This window comes from Thermobia domestica, chromosome 15 (genome assembly GCF_964235325.1).
Source record: "Thermobia domestica chromosome 15, izTheDome1.hap1.1, whole genome shotgun sequence".
Lineage (NCBI taxonomy): Eukaryota > Metazoa > Arthropoda > Insecta > Zygentoma > Lepismatidae > Thermobia > Thermobia domestica.
In genome coordinates, this window is record NC_137468.1 from 158934025 (window position 1) to 158951559 (window position 17535).

General features: G+C 36.2%; 1 protein-coding gene across 3 annotated transcripts in view; it reads right to left on the reverse strand.

Annotated features, from left to right (window-relative positions):
- Positions 1-17535, reverse strand: part of LOC145671318 (dual oxidase maturation factor 1-like) — a 712486-nt gene that overhangs the window by 598806 nt on the left and 96145 nt on the right. For 2 of the 3 annotated variants that reach the window (XM_081740311.1, XM_081740309.1), the window contains exon 1: positions 11885-12425. The exons of the other annotated variant lie outside the window; for it this stretch is intronic. The gene's annotated coding sequence lies outside the window, so the exon portion shown is untranslated. Of the gene's footprint in view, positions 1-11884; positions 12426-17535 lie in introns of those variants that run through there. 3 annotated transcript variants of the gene reach the window in all.

Sequence of the window (17535 nt, forward strand, 5' to 3'; positions counted from 1 at the left end):
GCTTTGTGAACCTGTAAAAAATAATTTACAAAATACTGTTTAAGCTCAGCGTTATCTTTTATCTTCTTAATGACAAGTTAAGGTCGTTTAAACAACGAGGTCGATTAAACTTTGATGATCCCTCATAAGAGAAACATGTAGCTTATCTTTTCTGTGATTCTAACGTTTGTAAGTTGATAAACCTTGTAGTTATCTTTCAGTACAATGAGATACACAGACGTAAACAAGCGAGAGAGAGAATTATATTTAGTGAAAAGCCAATGAGAGAGGAGATAATCATGCTCGTTAGAATTGCATTAGTAGCCTCACACAAACTCCCCATGTGTATAACGAAGTTTCGTCTCTGGGTTACCGGGTCATTCTTAGTCACGGATCTGTCCGGATAAGACCAGTTCAGTCCGGGTCATAATAGGCCTGTCCGGGTCATGAGTTTATCCGTGTTACAATCGGTCTGTCCGAATCACTCAGACTCATGGGTTTGTTCGAGTCACGAATCTATCCGAGTCACCGGGTCACTCTGGACCATAGGTCTGTCCGTGTTACAAGATGTGACTATCTCGAAGTCTTCTGGGTCACGGATCAGGAAGTTCATGACCTATTTGATCACTGAAGCTTACAAAGATGAACGAACACTTACAAATCACTGAAACTTACAAATGGATATACCTCAAACCGTTATTATTATTTGATTTGATTTTTAATTTAGCGTACCTGTGAACAGCGAGGCTATATTTATTTATTTATTTATTTATTTAAAGAAGAAAATTAATATATTGGATGTATCCAATATATTAAAGAATATACATAAAAATACATAAACATATTAAATTATAAAATAACAATATATAAAATATTAATGAAAATAAAATGAAAGAATAAGAAAAATAACTGCTACAGAAATCAACAAGTAAATTTTCTACTTATAAGTGCTATTACTTCTCTAAAGGAAATCGGACTTCCTAGATTCCCTTTATTAGTAGAGTTTAACGTACCCGGCACTCAGAGATAACAGGACTTCGGACTTCCAGAAGTCATGTCTATCTCCCAGTGTTGCAGTAGCGTACGTAGCCAGGATGTGTGTTTGGGGGGGGGGCAAGTGCTGTTATAGGTACATATAGAAAAATTACAAACAAAAAATATATAAACATAAAAATACATTTAAAAAATTACAAACATCAAAGTACCAAAGTACATTGTCGGACCTCTTTGGGGGGGCCCGGCCCCTCCGGGCCCCCCCTTCCCTACGCCACTGCAGTGTTGGGTAACTTAATTCAATGCACTTATTTCTATATTGCGATTTTTTTGGTATTTTTTATGCAAAGAATAAAAAAGATAGAAAATGGCTCACATAAGCAAATGCTTGTGTGTGAGCCTGATTCTCGTGTTTTATTTTTCTTATCGTAACATATAAGGTTTATTCTTACTTTTAGCTAACATTAGTTTTTTTTAACACTTTTTAATTCTTTTAACCACTGTAAAATTAACCTTTTATATGTTTTGAAATTACTTTCATCTTTGATTCGGAGTGGGAGTTCATTATAGATCTTTGGAGCTCTGTAATATGTTTGGTATTGAGTTATAGATTTACTCGTTGCTTTAATTTCTAAATTTTTGTTTGTCACATTTCTGGTTATATACGTATGTTTTATTACTTCCAATGTGTTTCTGTTCTTTTTAACATATATTAATACCTTCTGCAAATATAATTTTGAAAGTGGTAGTACTGAGAATTGGTCATAGAGTCTATCTAGTCTACTTTCAAGTCCCTTTTTTAAACATATTCTTACAATATTATTTTGCTGAACAATCAGAGGTTTTAGATGAGTAGGGTAAGCAGCACCCCAAATTCATATACCGTATGTAAGTATACTATTTACCAGAGCATAATATACAGTTCGTAATATTTTTATGCTTACAATGTTTCGTAATTGAACAAATTTATATAATAATTTTCTTACTATTGTGGCGATATGTGTAATGTGAGAAGACCATTTTAGATGCTTATCAATAAATATACCCGAGTATTTTACTTTATTTTCACTAATAAGAGGACTACAGTTACATTTTTCAGTATTTTGACAATAATGCAATTTTAGTGACATGTTCTCTGGCTGTCGTGTTATAGTTGGTGAAAACGTTATATACCTGGTTTTTTCAGCATTTAATACTAACTGATGATTATCAAGCCATTGTTTTACTTTCTTCATTTCTGCTTCAGTTTTTTTAATACATATGTCCATGTTTTACCAGTAAATATAAGTGAGGTGTCATCAGCAAATGATTGTATATGCCCGTCCATTTTTAAATTACACAAATCATTTATATAAATTAAAAATAATATTGGGCCTAATACAGTTCCTTGAGGGACTCCTTGTTTTACATATAAATAATTGCTTTGAAAATTACCTATTTGGACGGCCTTTTTCTGTCTTTCAAGTAACTGTTAAACCAAGATAGCGATAAACCCCTTATTCCACATCTTTCTACTTTATTTAACAGAATTTTGTGATATTGTGTCGAATGCTTTAGCTAGGTCTAGGAAAACTGCAATTACTTTTTCAGCTTTATCAACATTTTTACAAACAATCTCTGTTAAATTCTATACCGCATCTGTTGTACTTTTATCTTTTTGAAATCCATATTGATTTGAAGAAAAGAATTTATTTTGTTCAAGAAGATTAACTAATCTTCTCTTCATACATTTTTCTAACAGTTTAGCACAGTTACTGAAGATTGATATAGGTCTATAGTTATTAGGGTCAGCCTTTTAGCCTTTTTTATATATAGGTTTTATTACAGCAGTCTTAAAATCATCGGGAAATACACCTGTTTCTAAGCTTAGGTTAAAGATATACTGCAAAGGTTTTAATATATTTGATTTCGTATGTTTCAATACATTTGCTGATAATCCGTCTATACCAGATGTTGTTTTTGGTGATAATTCATTTATGAAGCGTTGAATTTCGTGTTCAGTGATTGGAGTGAAGAATATAGAGTTTACTACTTTAGTTTGAGAATTCAAATTCAAATTTATTTTATCATCAATCTCTTTGTTAACTTTTTTTTTTTTTTTGCCAACACTGGAAAAATGCTCATTAAAACTTTCAAGTATTAACATTGGATCACGTTCAAACGTTACTAGACCATTTTTAGTGTTTAGTTCATTTATTTCTACATACTTTTTGTCATTTTTATCTATAATATATGTTATTACCTTCCATAATTTACTAACATTGTTATTACATAATGTAATTTGTTTTCTATAGTAGTCATTTTCAACTTCTTTTATTAATGGTGTAAGTTTATTTCTATACCTTCTGTAATATTCCTTAAATTCTAATCGTTTTGGTTTTTTATTACTAAACGACTTAATCTATCTCTTTCTCTTACAGAGTTGACTAATCCTTTTGTTATCCATGGTTTTATTTTGCGATATTTACTACTTACTTTTTATTTTTATTGTTAATACGTGCATTACTTATACAATTTTTCATTATTTGGATGAAATTCGAAGTTGCAGTATTAACACAATTACTGTGTATTACCTGATTCCAGTTACATTTTTTCAATTCTTCATTTAATAAAGTATAATCTATAATTGTTTTTTCATATGATATTTTTCCCTCTTTTGCATTGTAATGAGAACATTTATACTAGTGAGAAAGTGGTCAGTTATACTTGTTTGAAACACAGCTGATGTGACATTCAGTGGACTTTGGTACTTTAAAAATATATGATCCATACAAGTCTTACTATATTCTGTAACTCTAGTGTGTTTATTTATGCATGAAACATAACCATGACTATATAGTAAGTTTAAATACGTGTCTATATTTTCACAGTATTTGTCACTTAATATATCTAGATTAACATAACCTAAAAGCAAAGAGCAAGTTGATGAATTTTTAAGCTCATCATTTAGTGATTGTAGAAATGCTTTCTCATCACCATCATGAGACTTGGACCTACGGTTTAACGTGGAATCCGAACTACATGAGCTTCCGCCGGGAATTGAACTCGGGTCTTCCAGCCAAAGGCGCGTACGCTTACCGCTTACCCTCGAGGTCTTGTTATTATTATTATTATTATTATTATTATTATTATTATTATTATTATTATTATTATTATTATTATTATTATTATTATTATTAACAATGGTTACATTTACCAAATCAAATTTAAAATGCAAAGATTTTGTCTAAGTTTCGCCTAAATGCAACAAATTTTAAAGTTTCAGCTATATATACTTTGTAAGAAAAATTGCACATTTTTACACACTTACGTCATCGTAACTAATCCTTGTACACTGCTAATTAGGTAGCCTGGTTTTGATTCTTACAATTTTCTTTAATAATTCTTTGAGCTCAAACTAAAGACTTTCTACAGTTTCATCGAAATAAATGTCACAATTACATGCACAAAAATGTATTTGGTGTAAAGTCTATACAGTTAAAACAGTGTATTTTAACTGATATTACAACAATAATAAACGGAAACTTTTGTTATTAGCTTGCGAGTGATAATTTGTTTAATTTATCTAAGCAAATTGAGAGCAGCACACTTCTCAACAGAGCAAACATCACATTGTTCTTTCGAAATCTCTATATTTAATAATAAGTCAAATGGTTTGATAATTAGATAGGGCTGTAACATTGACATTCTTTAGGTAAAACAGGTAAATGGATACCTCCTCAACCAGGGCCGGATTAATCCATCTAAAGGCCCGGAGATAGAAAAAATATGTGGCCCCTGCTGACTTCGCCTAATAAATTTCTGTGAAAGTACAATAGGAACATTAAGGGACTATGTTTCATATTTTTGGTATATTTTGTCTTATGATGAAGATTGTAGCTTGTATGATTCTTTTTAAACAGCCAGCTGAGATTTTGATCAGAGTGGAGGCCCCGTGCACCTGGAGGCCCTGTCCTCAACCCATCTAACAAACTTATTCTTCTTAATTCCACATTACTGGATATTAAAAATGGCATAACTTTTTGTGGCCCGCCTATTCTTGATAGAAGTGAAAGCTTTTAAAAAAAGAATATTACGCCTCATGTGATATGATGACTTTTATCTCAACTCAAGATTATCAAGTGATAGTGGAGATAGACTGTAACACAACTCTATGTCCATAGAATGTCCAAACATCAATTTCTTGTCCGTGCATATTTGGGACATAAGATGGATGTTCGTGGAAGAAATACATACTTTAGTTGAGCGTTATCAAACAATTTTTGATTGCTTTATTTTATATGCACGATGAATATGTAAACCAAAATTGTATTTATGAATGTAAATTAACAATATATATATATGACTATTTGGTTCATTACAATTTTGTACTTTTTGTACACTTGGTCATATGTACAGGGTGTTTCAAAACGACACCGACGACATTTGAGAGATGATTCCTGACACCAAGATAAGACAAAAGGTATAGACCAACCTGGGTGTACAAATGCTTTCTTTCGGAGTTATAGGCTGCCGAAAACATCAAAAAATGAACTTTAAAGATTGATAGCTCCAAAGCTATGGGACTTACCGTTATCGGGTGGGTCAAGATTTCACCTAGGAACTGATATGTGGCCTATCCAAAAATATTTGTTTCAAAATCCTAAGGTACTCACGCAACAATTTTTATAGAGGGAGTTTGGCTACGGGCATATAATTTGAAGTACTCACCAACTACCTCTATGAAAATTATTGCTGAAGTACCACAGGATTCTGAAACATAGATATTTGGATAGGGCACATACTAGTTCCTAAGTGAAGTCTTGAACCGGCTACGGTAGGTCCCATGCTTTTGGAGCTATGGACCTTTAAAGTTCAATTTTTAATGATTTCGGCAGCCTATAGCTCGGAAAGGAAGCATTTGTGCACCCAAGTTGGTCTATACTTTTTGTCTTATCTTGGTGTCAGGAATCACCTCCCAAACATTGTTGGTGTTGTTTTCAAACACCTTGTATTCATGAATGTTCAATGAATCTTCATAAAGTATGTATAATTAGTGACACTGGTTTCGAGTGCTCATGTTGGAAGGGGCTCAAAGTTGAAAGGGAAGATCCAATAGTACAAGACCTACGTTTGACACACAATCATAGTCATTCGTCTTGCGAATAAAATCAGAAAAACACACAGCTGAACAAGAATGTACGTATTTAATATAAAAACACATTTACACGTGACGTTTCGATCTTCTAGCCAAGATCCTCATCTTCTAGCCAAGAGGCAGAGTGTACGTCTGATGAGGATCTTGGCTAGAAGATCGAAACGTCACGTGTAAATGTGTTTTTATATTAAATACGTACAGTCTTGTTCAGCTGTGTGTTTTTCTGAAGACCTATGTTTATGTAATATTGCACTGGTGTTATTCTACCCGAAAAGGCAGGAAGTAATTGTTAAGTACTGTCCTCTATATTCTCAGAAAAGATTATAGAACTAGGTTGTTTTTATAAGAAAAAGGTATAGATGAAGTGTAAGACCAAATCTTCACGTAAAACTCAAAATCAATCAATCAAATCTTCACGCTAGATGAAGCATATCTCCTCTAAAGAAATATAGTTTTATTTAAAAAGTGTATTAATAAATTTCGAGTTACGAAGTTTTCTTATTTTTGACGGGGGACACGAACCCAGTGGACACTCCTTGGGTGCGTCCATAAGTGATGTTGAATGAGTAGTGTTTCTAAAGCACTCTAGAAACTGGAGGAGGTGAAAATTTTTACTTTTTTCTTGTGATGGGAATAGCCAATTCATATTGTGGACTTCCATTGAATGCTAGTTATATATATGAGTATTATCTGTTTTGATATCTATTACATACATTAGTGTTATCTGGGAAATGCTAAAGTCAGACAGTTTAAAGATGGCATGAAAAATAAAGGTAATGAGATTAAATCGAAATTACATATTTTGAATGTATGAGTAATGTTTTATCAATAAGTTTTGTTAAAAATTGACTTTAATACAAGTTTTGCTCATTGTCTTTCGCAAGTTGCTAAACTACATACTAGCTATATAATGAAAAGGAAATATGAAATATAATTATTTGCTGAACATTACGGTATTGTTATTGAATGGGTGAGTTGAAAACGGAACATATTCCAAAAACCTCAACTTTCAAACACTGGGCGGAAACATGAACACATTCCAGAAACATCTTCGATCTTTCACACATACGTTCCCGTAGACTTCAGCAAAGAGGACCTAAAATTAATGAATGCGTTCCTTGTTCGTCTCAAGTGGTGTAGGTACTATATAAAATGAATATAACCATCTCAGTTTAGCTTGCCTATTTTCTGGAATGTGTACCTTTTTCAACTCACTCGTTCATTAGCGATAGCGAAAGAAGCATCTCTTTCTTTCTCTCTCTCTCCTATTTAGTTCAAAGGTTTTGGCCTTTCTGTGCTCTCGGAATAAATTAAATCTTTCCCTCGATTATGCTCTTTGGGCTAAAGGAGATGATGATTTGGGCAAGTGAATAAGGATGGAAAAATTAGTAGAATCAAAATGTGGCAGGAAATGGGAAAAGCCCCAGAAAATCCACGGGCACAATGTAGTCCACCAAAAACTTACTTTGCCGGGGATTGAACTAAAGAACTCACTCACCAGAGGTAAGCGCTCTACCACTTAGAAAACCACGCCCCTCTGTACTCTCGTTGAATCCTTACGAGCACCATATGGGAACATTAGCAAACTATTGCTGTGCAGATTGAGACATGGTGCATGGTCGTACATAAGGAAGAAGGGTGACAACGCCAACAAATGTTGGGGTTCCGTATATATATACATATATACACAGTATATACTGGTGCGGATCCAAGGGGGGCTATAGCCCCCCTTGACGCTCAGATATACACTGGATAAAATGGGCTTCAATACTTTTTTACACTGGATAAAGCGGCAAACTATGGTCTCCCTTGATCATATCCTGGATCCGCCACTATATATATATATATATATATATATATATATATATATATATATATATATATAGGATGTTTCAGATAAAACGTCGAGTGCTTATAAATCCGAAACGGCTGAGAATAAAAAGATGAAACAAAAACTGAGATAGGAAAATGTCATAGGGCGCATCACATGGTGTTGTTGTGGTGACCCCCAGGGCCCTCCTTCAAGGGGGCCCAGGGGCCAACTTCGAATTTTCAAATAGGAACATGTATTGAATCATATCTCCTCCAATAGTACTTGAAAAACGAAACAACTTTTGCAGGAAACAATTTTCGATTTGGGCCACCGTTTTTAAATGGCCGCAAAAAGTGGGTCCTGTATCAGATAAAACGTCCAGGGCTTATAAATCCGAAATGGCTGAGAATAAAAAGATGAAACAAAAACTGAGGTAGGAAAATGTCATAGGGCACATCACATGGTGTTATTGTGGAGACCCCCAGGGCCCTCCTTCAAGGGGGCCCAGGGGCCAACTTCAAATTTTCAAATAAGAACACGTATTGAATCATACCTCATTCAATAGTACTTGAAAAACGAAACAAATTTTGTAGGAAACAAGTTTCGATTTGGGCCACCGTTTTCAAAATGGCCGCAAAAAGTGGGTCCTGTATCAGATAAAACTTCCAGGGCTTATAGGCCTAAATCAGAAACGGCTGAGAATAGAGAGATGAAACAAAAACTGAGATAGAAACGATGATAAAGCATATCAAGTGGTGTTGTTGTGGTGACCCTCAGGAAACTCCGTAAAGGTGCCCAGGTGCCAACTTCAAACTGATACATGACTTTTTGCGGCCATTTTGAAAACGGTGCCCTAAATCGAAAATTGTTTCCTACAAAAGTTGTTTCGTATTTCAAGGACTATTGAATGAGGTATGGTTCAATACATGTTCCTATTTGAAAATTTGAAGTTGGCCCCTGAGCCCCCTTGAAGGAGGGCCCTGGGGGTCACTACAACAACACCATGTGATGCGCCGTATGACATTTTCCTATCTCAGTTTTTGTTTCATCTTTTTATTCTCAGCCGTTTCGGATTTATAAGCACTGGACGTTTTATCTGAAACACCCTATATATATATATATATATATATATATAAAGTTTTCCTCATTCAATTGCAGTTTCTTCAAGTTGATATATCCACTGAATTAGTCGGGGGCAGAATAAAATCTATGGCGGGGGGATACGCTGGGAGTATATTTTGAATGTGAAGAGGAAGAGTTCAACACGTCATTGTTTTTTTCACGAACCATTAGTAGTAATAAGTTTGATTTTGTCGTCTAAGAAACTTTGCAGGGCAACTGCACACGATTTATTTTCGGCCAGACCAGTGTAAGACAAGGATTTTAGATAATCTTTGTGTAGAGAAGAGGGCTAAGTTAAGTTCACCTTACTCCCTTGTCTGCTTATTTTTTGGACCCGACACATATTTATCCACACAAACAACTTGCAGTTTGAGATGGCTGAAGGTAGTCGCAGTGGGGCTGAGTATCCCCGGACACCCCTAGCTGTTTCCAGCTTTGTCATCACTAGCAAACACCGCCGTTTTTAATAATTGACTTAACTTCTCTAAAAGGAAAATAGTACATGCCTTTACTTATGTGCGTGTCTTAGGTTCGACGCCTACTGAGAGCGTAAAATTTCGTGCAACATTGCGAGACAGAATGGGAACCTATTTAACTCAAGAGAGAATAGAAACCAGCCCATGGACAAAACATAACAGCTATACAAACTGAAAGCTGTCTGGCCGGACACAGACCGTCGCCGTTCCCGAAGGAGTTTTGATTAGTTTACCGGAGGAAAGCAATAAATCGAATTGTGTTTCTTTGTAAGTTTGCATAAGCCAAGACTAGCCACCAAGGGGTTTGAGACGCAAAGTGTGTCAATGAAATTTTAGGAGGCAAAAAATGAAACATTTAAATTACTCAGCAATTAAACATTTGAATAAGACGTCTACACAAGAATAATATTTTTAAGGAAGGCTGCATCATGAACGCGAGAGTATTTTGTGGGTCTTGGGACAGACACTTCTTCATGCATCGTTACATTAATTTGAGGCATAGGAACATTACAAGAAGTTTGACATGTTTTTATTTATTTTTTTTTATTATTATTATTATTGTTCAGTATCAAAACATCATTAATACAATAAAATGAGCAGTTTTAATGTAAACGTGGTTAAAAATATTTTCTTTCATTAGTGCTTTATGGCATTTTGTTTAACATTAAAAAAGGAAAACTTCACAGTACTTTTGTGTTTAAAGTCTTAAATAAATCAACGGTGAATACTAACTTGACCAATGACCTTACGTAAGTAACTTACTTTGAGTCAACGTTTACTTTTCCGTATTAATGATTTCCACTATGTGTGCACTTCCGAACACTAGTACTTGTAAAAATGTATTACAAAATAATAGTGCACCATCACTAAATATTTTGAATCCTAAAAAAAATGAGCCATAAACAATAAACATGTTACTTTTTTGTGAAGGCCGCGCAAATCTGTCTTCAACAACACTGGGGGGAAGACAGTTTTCACACACACTCACACACACACGCACCCCCACACGCACACACACACTCACACACACATATATATATATATATATATATATATATATATATATATATATATATATATATATATATAGTGAGTTCAAAATATTTATGAAGTCTAAAAAATGCTGTGAAGAGTCAGGGGAGCAGAGTTGTTTTCAACATTAGGAGTTGGGTGGATTTGAGGCTTACTCTGGGGGGGAGGGCATCAATTTCATCTCACTTTCCTTTGTGGCTATCGGACACAAATCATCACATTACTCCCTAAAAAACAAATTTCAAATCGGATTATGGGGGCAAAGTTCCAAGGTTGGAGGGGACATGTCCCCCTCATCTCCCCGGGATTTGAGCCAGTGGGCCTTAAACAGTAGTGATTTCAGAAATTTCCTCTGGGGAGTTTTAATTCATGGGAAGTACAAAGTAGTACTCCGAAAATACTGGTAGGCCTACCTACATTGAGCATGATCTTCGACATGACCCGAGGCAGGGAGTTTTTTGTAGCTCCTGTGGGGGATTTCCCCCGAATCATCCTCTGAAAAATTTCGCTGCGACTGTTTCCTTATATAGCACAAGATTCCTCGAGCGAGGTACTGAGGGCGACCTATCCAGTCAAGCGATGTTGACATTAAAACAAAATTGAACTATTAACGCAATATGGAAATAAGCTGGGTACGAGAGGGTGAAGAACAGGAACAAGGGCGCCGATCCTGGGAGGCCGAGGGGGCCCGCCCCCCCAAAGCTCATGTGGGCTCCCTTATTGTATTTAAGAATATACAATATTTTACATAATTTGAATGCAATTTGTCTTAAAATCCTCATATATGCCCCCCCCCCCAAAAAAAAATACAGAGAAAACGGCGCCCTTGAACAGGAGTAAAAGTGGATCTAAAATGGTAGGGAGATGCATGTCGTTACAACTTGCCCCGTGCCTATCTTTGCCCATTGTATTTTTTTTGGAAGTGGAGGGACGCCATATATTTTTTTTCAAAGTGGAGGAACGGAATCCACCCATGTCCCCCTCAACTTTATCCCTGGCGAAGAAGGACACCATGGTATTAAAGCTAAGTGGAACACTTTCATACAAATCAAAAGTAAATTTTTGTTAAATATTGAAAGAAAAATAATATTGTGAAGTAAACCTTTTAGAAAACTGTTTCTATTATAGTGTCAGTTTATAGAAAAAGGAAAAGAAAAAAGGGTGCCGGTTTCATCTTACTGCCATTCAAAGAAAGCTCTGAGTAATGATGGTACCGTTATTATTACGTTCTCAGCGCAATACAAGATGAGGCCACTTTCTAAAGCAATCTACAAACTGAAGAAGGTGAAAAATTTTACTTTTTGTTGCATCAAAAGATTAAGAAGGACTTACCAGGCATATTATATCTCCTGCCGAGATTTTTAAGTCCACATTTTCCAGGCTATGGAAAACACAATAACATTTATCATGTTGTTTCACACTAGCTGCAGTAAAACAATTATTATTTTAAATATCAAAATTTTAGAGAAACAATATTTGAAAAATAGGTATCACGTGTTGATACAATAATGCAATATGCACTATATTCACACACACACAACTTAAAATATTCACTGCACTTGTGTTAAAACAAGATAAATATTCACTTAAAAAATAAAATAACACTGTCAGGGGCAGAGATGGGATACGCAGGTGATAAACAAATGAAAGCTGATAGATCGGCTGAGGAAGAAAGCGGTCTGCACTCTCACACACACGCGCGCGTCTTCTACATGGACAAAACCAGTGATAGTGAATGTCTTTCTTTTTTGAGACTGCTATGTGGTGGCTTGCGTCTTTCCCTTTACTCGCTGTGTACGCTGTGGCTGGTTGTTGGGGTCGGTGTCGGACGATGTATGTGAAAGTTTCGTGGAAACGTAAAAGAAACAAGTACTGTAGTAAAACCGTTCCGTTTTAGCGAGAGGGAAATTTTCGCGCGCGACCGACAAAATGGAGGAGGAATCATCAGCTGTCCTGTAAACTACATAGCTGGTTACCTACTTGCTTTCTTTCCTCTATACTTGTATATATAAAGTACACAATCATCCCACTCACTTAAGGTTCAACCGGTTGCCAACCAGCAAGAGCAAAGGAATTTTTAAAAATAGTGTTTTTCTTTCCTATCACTTTCTTTGTTATTACTGTATGTCAGCACTGTTAATATGCAAAATATTTTTTTTTGAAATAACCAAACAATTGAATTTCGATCAACAATTACCCGGTTTTTAAAATAGAATTTATGAATATTTGTTAAAAATTTCCCCCACCCACCTCACATTACCACTTGTCGGTCGCTGAGCAGTTAACGTTCTCGTTCATAATCAGCAGACCAAGGGTTGGAATCAGGGTCGAAATCCTAGGGAGATGAGGGGTAATTCCCCTACTTAATATTTTTGTAAGAAAATTTTCTCTTATTAAAGACTTCCTCTAGATGAGTAAAGTGGTACTATTTGCCAGAAGCTAGCAAATTAACTACAATAATTTATATATAGGGCTAATTAACAGAATATTTCACATGTAAACCTAATTAGGCCTAATGGGTGAACAAATGGTTGGTGGTATTCCTAATATTACATACTTTAACAATTATATATAAGGGGCATGGTAGCTCAGAGATAGAGCGCTTGCTTACCTCTGATGCATGAGGTCCCTGATTCGATTCCCGGCCAAGTAACTTTGTGGTTGACAACATCTGCAAGTGGATTTTCTCGGGGCATTCCCGTTTCCTCCCACTTTCTCATTCCACCAATTTTTCCATAATCATTCACTTGCTTTAATCACCGTTTTGCTTAGCCTAAAGGACGCAATCCTGGGACGTTAAACTCAAAGATTTCCCTTTAGCAATTACCTAGGTATATATGTTCAAATGTATGAACTCTCCATGTCGAAACATTCCAATACATCCTTGGGGGCGCGGTGGCTCAGTGGTAGAGCATTCACCTCCGGTGCTTGGGGTCCCTGGTTCGATCCCAGCTCGCGCCGTGTGGACTTTGTGGTGGACAAACACCGTGCTCGTGTGTTTTCTCGCGGTTCTCCCGTTTCCTCCCACTTTCTTCATTTCACTCATCTCTCATCATCACCGTCTCCTTTAGCCTAACCGGCATAACCGTGAGGCATAAAACTTTCACGATTTCATTTCATTTTTTTCCAATACATCCTTCCTCCATTTTAACTGTTAATTTTTCATTCTGGGTTGAATAACGCAGAGATCATTCCGGGTGAAGATTTTCCAAGATTCTGTTTCACTCTATTAGGGTGATGCCGATCCAAAATTTTTCCACATTTTCAATGGTTCCCTAGGTAAATTGCCTTTAGCATCTGAATGTAGAATAATGTTGATAATATAATAAGTACATAAGGTGACATCAACAATAATTTTATTATGCAAATATTACTTTTTTTCTTGATATATCCACTCTCTATAGAACGCCTAAAGTTCGAAACCAATGGCACCACTTCAATATCCAGAAATGATATACCATTATTGGTTTGGTTGGATGACTCCTAGACGTTGAGGATTCCAATGACCACCTGACCTGCATACCAAGGAATTTAGCTTACGATGATTCGTACTGGTTCTTTGGTTTGGAATTTAATATCTCTTTCGAAAGCGATGCTACATGAAACCTGAAACTTATCTTACAGTATAGTGAAATCCATATCATGAACTCCCATCTGTTGGAAGATGAAATGCAGTTGGTTGGAAACTCTTAAAGGTAATTAATACACAACAGAACAAGGAAATGATTTTTTAAAAAATTACAGTATCATTGATATAAATGTTGATGAATAGATATGATATTACTGTAGTTAATAACATGTGAATAAATCAGAATGAGTGTCATAATATGGATAATATATGAGTTATGTAAAAGTGAAATAAATGATATATTATAAAGATATACTGAATATATCTTGTTCTTCTCAGTTTTCCTTAGTATTCTATGTACAGTATTAGTACTTGTTGTCCATGCATCATAGGTCAAAGTTATACGTACTGTTTCTCTTAAATTGAAGGATTATTAAATGAAGAATCTGTCCTAACCAACTCTAACTTGAATGAACTGGACAGATACGCCACTGGGAATCGAATTCATACCTCTCGTGAGAACTCTATCCATATAGCCATGCCTCATGAGAAAATTTGAAACCATAGTTGTATGCTGTGGAAACAAAGAGCCTAATAATCTGCTGCAGAGAGTCACAACTGCAATGGCTGCCCTAGATCTTCGCATGTTGATAAGAATATACAGGGTGTTTCAAAACAACACCGACAACGTTTAGGAGGTGATTCCTAACACCAAGATAAGACAAAAAGTATAAACCAACTTGGGTGCACAAATACTTCCTTTCGGAGTTATAGGCTGCCGAAATCATGAAAAATTGAACTTTAGAGGTCGATAGCTCCAAAACTATGGGAGATACCGTAGCCGGTTCAAGAGTTCACTTAGGAACTAGTATGGGTCCTATCCAAATATCCATGTTTCAGAATCCTGCTGTTCTTCTGCAACAATTTTTATAGAGGTAGTTGGTGAGTACTTCAAATTATATACCCATAGCCAAACTCCCTCTATAAAAACTATTGAGGAAGTACCGCAAGATTTTGAAACATGGATTTTTGGATAGCGCACATATTAGTTTTTAAGTGAAGTCTTGACCCGACTTCAGTAGGTCCCATAGTTTTGGAGCTATGGACTTTTAAAGTTCAATTTTTCATTATTTCAGTAGCCTATAACTCCGAAAGGAAGCATTTGTGTACCCAGGTTGATCTATACTTTTTGTCTTATCTTGCTGTCAGGAATCACGTCCCAAACATTGTCGGTGTTGTTTTGAAACACCCTGTATATTGGGAGTGATGCATATACACGTAGAAAATAGGTTTCTTTCTTTTTTCTTTTTTACCTGTCCCCTTCCAAGATGCAAGCTTCACCTATATCCCTAGTGATTATAGTGCCATAACTTACGTGCACTACAAGAAATAATTCATTATTTGAACATGCTTTGATTAAAAAAAAAAAAAAGCAACTTTCAGTTATTGTTTAACGTGTTTTAAAATGTCCTGAAGTGTTCAATCTGTGAACAGGAAATGTCTAGAATGTATCCTAACAGTGGTTATTAATACAACGAAATACTCTAAGAGTGTTCAATCAGAATGTACTTTAACTTTTGATGTATTCAATGAGCATACGGCCTCAGAAACGTCTTTTAAACGGTGTTAAGGGTACTTTACATATTTACAGGTTGTTTCCTACCCGTATACTCATTGGACGCATCAGAAAGTCAGCTACATTTTAAACATTCTTAGAGTAGTCCGTAAGCCTACAGTGGACTGGCTTCCTGTCTGGTGAATTGCAGATGTTCTTGAGCATCGATGCTATATGAGACAGAACCTTCTTATCAAAATGCAATTCGAACTATTACTCGGATTTGTAGCTAAGCCAAGCACACCTACCAGGAAACAAACCCAGGTTCATCCACATAGGAAGGACGGGCAGTGGCCATTTACTCAAAAAGGGGCACAATTGTATACACGACGGAGTTAGTGTAGATGTTATCAGTATTCATTGTCTTACTTCATACTTCATATCCACCCTCTTTAGAATGTGTTTGTAATGATGATGATAGCTAACATCTTTGCTCTTTCTCTTCTGATGTCATTCAAAGAATTTCTTCTTTTTAAAAAACAATGGACCAAACCCGACGGAAGAAGTTGTTTCACCCTCTCCTTTTCTACGCCCACCTCCTTAACTATTTCCTTTTTCTCCTTCTACAGTGGTACCAAGCATTAAAATTCACTCAACGCCCACGTTCAACACAAATGAAACGCACAAGACAATTACACTACCTCGGAAGAAGGAATCAGTTCGTTGAATGGATTTTTGAGTAAACTTTTCTTTCTTTATTTTGCACAGAATCCAAGAGCCGTAACTGGTAATTTAGGAATTCGGGATAGAAAATTATTTAGTTTAATGTTTATATATGGCCGGATTTAGGGGGTGCACCAGTGCATGTGCACGTGCACTCCCCCTTCATTGTAAATGTACACTATCCAAAATGGGAAGTGGGGCCGCGGTGGCTGGCTCAGTGGTAGAGCGTTCACTTCTGGTGCATGCGATCCTGGGTTCAAACCCTGCTCCCCAAGTGAACTTTGTGGTGGACAAACACCGTGTGTGTGGGTTTCCTCGGGATTTTCCCGTTTTCTTCCACTTTTCATTCCACCATTTCATTCATTTCTCATCTCACTGTCTCCTTTAGCCTAGCCGGCATATGCGTGGGACGTAAAACTCAAAGATTTTCCCAACGGGTTGACATTACTGCATCAAAGCAGTCCATACATTTATGTGGTTGTGCCGATGCAAGCTTCAAGAGAATATTCAAATTATAAGTGATCTTAATAATCAAAAGCTCCACAAGAATATTGACTATTAACATGTTCACAGAAAATCCCATAGATCTTACACTTTGGTCTGCACATTAGAATTTACAGCGAAAACGGAAGGGTTAATGGAAATATTCACGAGATTTCCCTTGAATTCCAATGGGATATGCATGGACTGACAGTATTTGGATGTTCAAATATCGTCCTGTGATTATGGCGCAAAGAGAGCAAAAATGCCGCACAAGAATTCCACAGCCTTTCCCCCTGGTCTATATTTTAACCCGCGCACGCTTTTGATTCATTGGATTCCGGGTTGTTCGATTCCCGGTGGGAAGAACTTGCAATTTGAACTCATTACGGTGGTTCGGATTCCACTTTATACTGTAGATCCATGCATCGTATAGCCTCGGTGCTGAAAAGGGAAGAAAACCCACATGAAGTTCCGTTTTCTGGACATAAGCAAAGGTATGGATTTCGATTGGTTGTCCACTATCCAAATTCTTGTAAACAGGCTTATATCCTGGGACTGAGTCCCTTGGACTTCCAAGGAATGTCAGTGAGTTCGGTGGGAAGTCTCAGCTTAGAAAACAGACAGTGGTTCTACCAGCCACAGAGGTTTGGGAGG